Consider the following 9,312-nt stretch of genomic DNA (forward strand, 5'->3'; position numbering starts at 1 on the left):
TCTAGAAAACAGATTATGTAGAAAATAAGTTTTGGCTACTTCATGTAGTGAAATGATTAACTAAATATCTGAGATTAATGGATTTTTATGTCTCTTGTATATATCCTAGCTTGACCCTCAACTGCTTTGTTGAAACTCCCTGTCTCTCCACTATGAGCATCATAAAAGAAAAACTTTCCCATTGACTAGTCCTGTGGGCTTGATCTCTTGCCTGTATTTCCCAGATCTCCAAATTGCAATTACCCTCTTTGTCTCACTTGTCCCAACTCTTTCTCTCTTGGGTGTCCTTGAAACTATTTAGGGTAGATTTCTCAGCATCCGAGTTGCAACCTTTAAGCCTGGGATTTTATCTCTTCCTTAGGGAAGCTTTGAGATATCATTTCTCTCAGTGAGAGGAGAATTACGCTCTCCCAGTTCCTGTTGCTATATGTGCATGTTACTTCTATTACATTGCATGATAGGAAATGCTCATGGATGAAGACAATCAATGAAGACTGGAGAGTTCTAGTCACATGTTAAAGTGAAAAAGCTGTAATAAGGAAATAGACTAACAGTCTCTATTATATTCCAGCTTTTCAGAGATTAATATAAGCCATCATGTAAGTACAACCTATTAAATTGTACTTACAAGCATGATCTATAGATACATAGATACTGAATTCCAAACCTAGGTTTGTTTTAGGTTTATATAATCTCAAAAGAAATTGATATAGTACTGAAAATCCTGATTTTTTTGTCTAAGATACAATCAAGAGTAGACAATCTCAGAGTAAAAAGAAATGACATTTTGGAGCATAAGGAAGCATATGCACACACAAAGGGACTGGTAGAATTAAGATTATGTTATAGAAAAGTTGTTTTGTCAAATTACACTGAATTCCCTGAAATAGTAATAAAATTATTGAAATACTTTTCTTGTACAAACAGTAGAGTTCTAAACATATCTAATTTTTTTTCAGTAAAGTTATTCAAAATCAAAATATATTTTCTTATTTCTTAAAGGATCTTCTGATTTTTGGTAACATTGCATATCCACGCTTAAAACACTTCTCCAAATAAATTCTGATAATATTTTGCATTTCGCCTGAGAAAATTAACATCTACATCTACATTTTAAATTAGTGTTACATTTTCAATATGTATTCTAATAAGAGTAGCTGTTTTTTATTTAAATTGTTCTGCTAGTTCTGTATAACTAGATGAGAAATCATTCTTGAGCTCTCTCCAATCTTGATATCAACAAATCTTTTTTTTTTGTCTTAGAGGCAATGTTAAAACATTACAGAGAAGACAATTTAGGGCTTTCTTTTATTATTCCTTCAGCCAATGTCCCTCTGCTGAACAAAATATTTTTTGAGAATTCTAGCATTTATAAAATCTTCTCTTATAAAGAAAATATATGCTAAATTTCTTCACAATTGTAACCATGTTATGACATTAAGAAACATGTGCATTTTAAAGCATTATCATAATTAAAAGTTTGTGCTTTATCCACAACATAAGACAGACAATGCTAAGGATTTTAGCACTGAATTACTTTGATGTTTAGGTGAATTGGAATGTGGTAGCCGAGATATGGTATTTTCATTTAGAGATGATATAGCAATTAACCCTACCACCAAGATAAATACTGTCCAAAAAACAAAATATGTCACCAGAATTTCATTCCTAGCCCCATCTATGGCAAATAGTACCAAACCCCAGTGGATTAAACACTCTGGGAATACCTGATGCAAGAAAAAATAGACCACACTCCCTTTTGGCAAATGCTACTACACTGAGCCATTGTTTATGAGCCTTTATATCAGTTGCAAGATTTTCTAAGGTTAGAAATATTTGACACTGTGAAGTGTGATATAAATATATGAAGTCATTCCAGTTAGTGGAAAGAGATTCATTAAATCCCTGAATTTCAAGGCAGAAGTGCAGGCCTGAGACATGAAAAAAGTGGGAAACCGAGGCTTTAAATAAGGAATACTGGACAGGGTCAAGGTTAAGAACACAGTAAAAACAAATGTACATTGATTTTAGTCCTGAACTTTTGAGTTAGAATTTTTGTTATTCTTCTGGTTTAAGACACAAAATTTCCTTTAGGAAAGGATATTGGTAAAACTGTAGAGGCTGCCCAGTGTTATACAGGTACTGGCTGAGGTGGGCAAATTGGAGAAGAAAGTTCTGAGAAAAATAGGCTAAAAATAACATGTAATCCATGGTTAATGTTTATTAAAAAAAAAAACTCACACAATTAACATTATGGCAATTTGTCTCTAAATTGGAACAATGCTCTCTTGTTCTGTCCCTGCACTCACCAAGGATTAAGTGTACATGCTGCACACAAACACATTTTTCTCTAGTGAGAATGGCAGTAACTATTGAGAATCATGTGTTAGCAACAAAAAATGACTTGATTATTTTTTTATTATTTAGCATGCATGAGGCTTTGTGTACTACTTGCCAAAAACACAATATGTTGTGTACTTTGGGGAGAAGAGCCAGGCACTGACAAATTAAAAACATTCCAGTCCCATCTTTGACATTTGTTGACATTGGCAATAATGTGTGGAGAAAACAATTAGGCGATCTCTGCCTTATTACCCTGGGCTCTTAAACTGGAGCTGTCAGAGCACCTGATGACCTCCCTGTCTGTACAGATTAAAATCAATAGTGTGCACCATCTTCAACAAATCAACATCACCATTTGCCAGCATCTTCTCATTAATATAATAGGATAAGTGGGAGACTTATAAGGTCTTAGTATACATTAACTAATTAAGTCATCAGAATACTCCTCAGACAAAAGTATGAATATCAGGTACAGAGAAGTTAAACAACTAGTCAGAGAACCGTAAGCAGCCAGTTAAAATGAGGAATTCTGTATTCAGAAAACTTTACTTTAACCACTACATTTCTCTTCACCTTTTGTACAGGAAATACTAAATAAATATTAACTATTAATTTAATTCCATTTACTTATTCAGTAGCTATTGAGATACAATGAATTTGTAACTATGACAAATATTGCGTACGTGTGTTTTCTCTTCCTCTTGATGTGGTCACAGTGCCAACGCTTACGCCACAGGAATTGGCAAACACTGCTATCAGCCCCCCCCTTTCCTTTGGAGCTAGTCAATCGTTAAACATTTATGGGCTCCTAACTGTAATAAAAATCAATGATTTCTGCCGCTTGGAATGTGAAATGCTAATGCTCTTCCTTATAAGTAAATCTTCAGCAGTCTCACTTCTACGTGCTTGATTACATACACAGATTGCACTTTGTGAACATGCCCAAATGGAGATGATCAGTCACACAGCCGTCACTGAGTTTCTTCTTCTGGGATTCTCCACGGACTCAGGGATGCAAAACCTACGTGGTATCCTGTTCCTAATGGCTTACTTGGCAGCTCTGATAGGAAATGGGCTCATCATCTTCCTCATTACTTGTCATCCTCAGTTTCACACTCCCATGTACTTCTTCCTGAAGAACTTGTCATTCACAGACATCTGCTACATCTCTGTCACTGTTCCTAACTTTGTTGTTAACTCTCTGATGCACAGGAGCTCAATATCCTTCCTTGGGTGTGTTTTACAGGTGTTTTTTTTTTTTTTTTTGCAGTTTTTGTCTGTGCCGCATTAGCCATTCTCACAGTGATGTCCTATGACCGCTATGTGGCCATCTGCCTTCCACTGCACTATGAGGTCATCACGAGCAGTAGGGCCTGTGGATCAGTGGGGTGGTCTCTGCAGCAATGCACACTGAGGCAACATTCTCTATAATTTTCATTCTAATAAAATCCATCAGTTTTTCTGTGATATTCCGCAAATTATTTTGATTTCGGATTCCAGACTGAACTTGGGAGAAATTGGCATCATTGCACTTATTTTCAGTGCCTCACTAGTTTGCTTTCTGTTTATTGCTTATTCCTATGTTCACATCTTCCCCATTGTCCGAAGGATCTCCTCTTCAGAGGGTAGGAACAAAGCCCTTTCCACTTGCACCCCTCACCTGGTTGTTGTGACCTTGTTTATTCTAACCGCTTCCTTGGACCATCTGAAGCCACCCTCTAACTTGCGGTCAGTTGTCTGTGTTTTACACTGTGCTGCCTCCAACATTGGACCCCATCATCTACAGTCATAGAAACAAGGAAATGAAAGTAGCTCTGGGGAAAGTGCTGGGTATGGAAGTATTTAAATCAAATTAACCATCTTTGGAAGGTTTAGAGAGAGGTCATTTTTCTTCAGTTCCAAGACACATTTTCAAATTTTGATGTTTATAAACTGGAGAAGTGTCTTTTGATAATGCAACATTTTGTGAAATAATTTGTAATTTTTTAAAAGGTGTTATTACTAACCCCTTAAGCAACCTTTTCAATTAGGAAAGTTAGCCTTTTTTTAATCATATGTCTTAATATTGCTAAATATATTTTGTTCACTAGCCTATCAGATCCTACCCACAAGCATCTGGTTAGTAGAGATTAAACGTGTATCCGTTATCTCTGGTTTTATGTTTTCCATGCCTTTGAAATTTTGTAATGATAACTATGTCACTAAGGCCAATTCTGCTAAAAACTACACCGATTTTAAGACACATCTAAAAAAAAAAAACCAAAAAAACGCAGTGCCGTCGAGTCGATTCTGATTCATAGCGACCCTATAGGGCACTGGGGTTTTTTTGGTTTTTTTGCATGTGTCTTAAAATCGGTGTAGTTTTTAGCAGAATTGGCCTTAGTGACATAGTTATCATTACAAAATTTCAAAGGCATGGAAAACATAAGACCAGAGATATCATCGGATACCCGCTTAATCTCTACTAACCAGATGCTTGTGGGTAGGATCAGATAAGCTAGTGAACAAAATACATTTAGCAGTATTAAGACATATGATTAAAAAAGGCTAACTTTCCTAATTGAAAAGGTTGCTAAAGGGGTTAGTAATAATATCTTAAAAAAATTACAAATTATTTCACAAAATGTTGCATCATCAATTATTTTGATTAAAAAAGTACAATTAATTGTTTTAACTTGGGCATCCACAATCCAGAGAGATTCTGCAAAAAAACGCACTAAGATTAAATTAGAAATCATTTCACGAATTTCACCACTTATCCTTCCTAGGTGATGACTTACCTTATTGCATGACAGGCGGAGGCACCTTAAGGGCATGTGTGTTGTGAAATCCTCAGCCTTGCTACTCATACTCCCACAATGCCACCCAGATCCAGAGTCCCCCTTGTATCTTTATAATGGATATATTAGGTTTCCCCTTCCCCTCTTAGTCTAATACTATATAACTAGATACTGCCAGGTGTGTCTTAGTCTAATACTATATAACTAGATATTGCCAGGTGTGTGTAGGTGAAGGGTTTCTGTCTTCTACCAGCTGGCCCAACTGTACCGCTTTACAGAACCACTGTAGAGTTTACCGGAGTCTGTGCTGTTATGCTGATGCCAGATGATGTTAAAAATACTTTTTCTTGTAAGAACCCTGTGTCACTAATGCTGTGGATTACTGTGCACTGTTGAAGAATTTTGTTTTCAGAGAAAAAAATAAAATTCCATTTTAACTAGATATGATTATGTGATTAAGTTCTGGGCAGTGTGAGTGTGGTGAAGTGTTATGAAACTTAATGGAAATGGACTTAGAAGTCATGGACCTGGTCATGGACAATATCTACTAACTGGAAAGTGGCTGTGGTGTGGAGATATCTGGGAGCATGTAAATGAGTACAACACCCCAGATTTCTGCTTACTGTGACCCACCATCCACAGGTCTCCAACAGAAATCTATATATACATTCATCAATAGGTAAGTGCATATACTGGTGACACAAAAGTTTAAGTGCTTGACTTGACTACTATCCAAAAGTTTAAAGGTTCAAAATCACTCAAAGGCACCTTGGAAAACAGGTCTGGTAATCCGTTTCTGAAGGTTGATGGCCTTGAAAATCATATGTAGCAGTTGTATTCTGCACTCATGGGGTCACTGTGAGGCCAGGTACACCCAAGAGCAACTAATAAATCAACAACATTTTACACTATACATACAAAAACTGATGCAAGATTTTAAAAAAGCAATTAAAGAGTGAGATAAATTGAGTGCTTTTTTTTTTTTTAAGGACAACTTTTTATTGCTACCAGAGGCTTTTATTGTCAATCAATACATGGTTGTGACGGTAATACCTTCTTCAGACTGCACAGAGAGCTTGGGATCCAGAAGTCATTAAGAGAAATATAGGTAGATTGAAGAGGCAGGGGGTGTAACTTTTATCAAGGAAACCCTAGTGATATAAAACTTGGGTACTGAAATCGGTTATTACATGTTACAGACTCAAATCACAGAACTGCCCCGACATCTAAACAGTCTTTCCCATTTATTATAAATGAGTGAAAATTCTGGTCAGTTACAAAATCTAATTTTAGTTGTTTACGTAAGTCTTTCTTTGGTGAGTGTCTGGATATATTAACTTTATCACAAATTATTTTATGCAAATTTCAAAAATGTTTTCAACAAATCTGTGTTCCAATTACATGCCACTTAAAAGTTTCACTTTATGATAAACAAAAATAAAAGCAATAATTTTGTTTTTAGACTCCGGAAGTTGAAATGAGACAAACACTAAAAATCAACATGGTGAAGTCTTTTCTGTTACCCTCTGATTCACACGGGGCAATTGTGAAGTAACTTTTCAGACTAATCTGAATTTGAATTGTGGATTAAACATGAGTCATTTGTTTCACTAAATTGCTAAAATAATAATAATTTGGGGTGTTTCCTATTTAGTAGAGGCCAGGGTATAGATTAACATGTGTAAAATTTATTACGTATTCAATGAAGAAGCAAGCAAAAAAAGAAAATTAACAGGATGCCAGGGACAGGGCTTGCTAATTATGAATTTTGGAACTTTAAAAAACATTCAAGTGTGGATTTTTGACATAGGGCAAGTTACACTACATTTCAGCAGAGAAAACAGAGGAACTGACAAACACTGTAAAGAAATTTTTAGCTTCTTCCCCCCCCTCCTTAATTTTGGATCCTTTTATATAGTAAACATGTTTTTTTTTTTTTTTTTCTGGCTCACTTCAGTTCAGTCTGATAAGGTATGTATCCCTTATATATCCTCTCCTGGTTTTGCATGTTCTCATTCCCAGAGTAGTCTACCTTAGTTTTGCACCTGAAGGTAACACTTGTTCAAACTACCTGACAGAAACAGGCTGCAAAGGTGGACAAGGGGAAGCATGTCCCTCTTGCCTTGACAAATCAGTGCCACACACAGAACCCACATTTCCGAAGCATTGTCTTCATTATAGAGCCGTTTGATTCCATCGTAGAAGTCATCCACTTCCATTTCCTCTACCTTTCGTTTAGCAGAGGTATGCTTACACCCACTGGCAGCTGGGAGATGATGGCAGAAGGCTGCTGTACCTCTTACTGGCACTTCTGGTTTGCTGTTGTCCTTGGAGAAATCTTGGCCTGGGACAGAGGAGGAATGTAATCTGAACACTCTTTTGTCCCAGGTCACTAGGGTGTGCTTGAGGGGACAGTAGACATAAACGGAATTTAGAGGCAGGGAAGACTGCAAAGTAGAAAGGTGATGTGCCACAAGCTCCCGACAGTGGATCAACTGGGAGCTATCCATCTGTGCTTTCTGAAGCAGTTCAATTGTAAGAGGAAACCAATCAGAAATGAGTTTCTCCATTTCCAAACTAACCACCAGCCAGAGCAAGCATGGAGCCTTTGAAGTGCAGAAGTTGGCTACAGGCCATACAATGGAGGAGCTGCTTGAGGACTGCCAAATGCTGAGACGGGCTGAGTGTGGGCAAACTGAAGAGTAATTGAGGCCTAGCTGACACTGCAATGGCACGGAAAATGTGGAGAAAATCCAATGGCGTGGCTGTGTGAAGATCCCAATTCAATTTATCCAGAATAATTCTCTCCATTCTCAGAATTTCAGATGAAGAACAGCCACAGAAACTGTCTCTTGCCAACACCTTCAATACTGGAATTCTCTCATCCTCCTCAACAGTCTTGGCAGCTAAGAAAAAACAGCTGATTGCAATACAACTCAAATATTTTGGGTGGGCCTTTACAGTAGCTAAAAACCTGTCCAAAAGACTGCTAGCCAAAGCAAATGTTTCTGGGTAAAGGTTGAATTGGTACTTGAGTTTGACCAGCCACTGAATCACTTCATCTCTCTGGGATGGAGAAACATTCTGATTTGTAGGCATTTTGCACACATTCACCTTCCACATCTGGGCTTCCCTAGATATTGCCTTTTCCGACAGGAAAGACAATCTCTGGTTTTCCAAAGGTCCTGGAAACTTCATGATATCCTTTGGATCTGTCTGTCACCCAGTATGATGTAGCTACCTTCTCCTCTTCTTCCTCCTCCTCCACCCGGGCAGAGCTGTAGGCCTCACGGTGGTGACGCGGGCTCATCCGCGGGCCCGTTACCACCTCATTTTCCTATGCGCGCAGCTGCGGGGCGCACGGGACGAGGACGGGTTCGACTGAGGAAGGAGAAGAGGGGGACCGGGCCTGGGGGCGCAGGCGCGGGGGCTCGAGCGGGACGGGTCGCACGGCTGCGGCTTGTGGGTCTGGTCGGTCAGCGAATTAGTTCCATGATGACCCGAAACCTGTGGCCGCCGCAGCCACCGCTTGTCCCGCTCCTCCAACCGCCGCCGCCACTTGTGCCCCGGTGGGGAGGGGGCTCCCTGTCGCCAAAGGGCGGCGGGGGCCGGGGAGAGGCGGAGGAGGAGACCGGCTCTGCCCCTGACCGGGGGATGCGCCTGCAAGAGGAAATGGTGAAAGGGGCGGAGGGGGAAACAGAAGAAAAAGAAAAGGAAAGGGGGGAAAATAACAAAAAGCGAGACAGAGGCGCTGCCGCGTCCGCTCGCGGGAAAGGCAGGGGAGCGAGTGCGTATTTTTTTTTTTTCTCACTCATTGAGACAGAGTAAAATAATACTGATGCAGACAATGTTAATAATTCCCAATTAACAGCCACACACAAAAGCTTACAGCATATTCCATTTATAGAAAATACAAAAGCAGGCATCCAAACTGATAATTTTTTTTTTTTACTTTTTCTCCTTTAATATTATTTCATTCTCAGAAATGTTATTGATATAGGTTCAGAAATACTAATTATCACAATTTTGTAGCTAAAACGCAAGAAAATTTGTCAAAGTCAGTGACTCTAAAAAGAGGAGCAGCAATGAAAACAACGGCATGTGCTTCTACCACGGACAGGTGAAGCCACATAATGAGAATCATCACTGTAACTGGGTATGAGGGTTCTGGCCGAAGTGCATTAGAAGG

The 9,312-nt window shown here is 38.7% G+C and overlaps 1 pseudogene; it reads right to left on the reverse strand.

The window, feature by feature from the left end:
* Positions 1-6,096: 6,096 nt before the first annotated feature.
* On the reverse strand, positions 6,097-8,448 carry LOC100656916 (cyclin-I-like; annotated as a pseudogene).
* Positions 8,449-9,312: the final 864 nt, after the last annotated feature.

This window comes from Loxodonta africana, chromosome 2 (genome assembly GCF_030014295.1).
Source record: "Loxodonta africana isolate mLoxAfr1 chromosome 2, mLoxAfr1.hap2, whole genome shotgun sequence".
Taxonomy (NCBI): domain Eukaryota; kingdom Metazoa; phylum Chordata; class Mammalia; order Proboscidea; family Elephantidae; genus Loxodonta; species Loxodonta africana.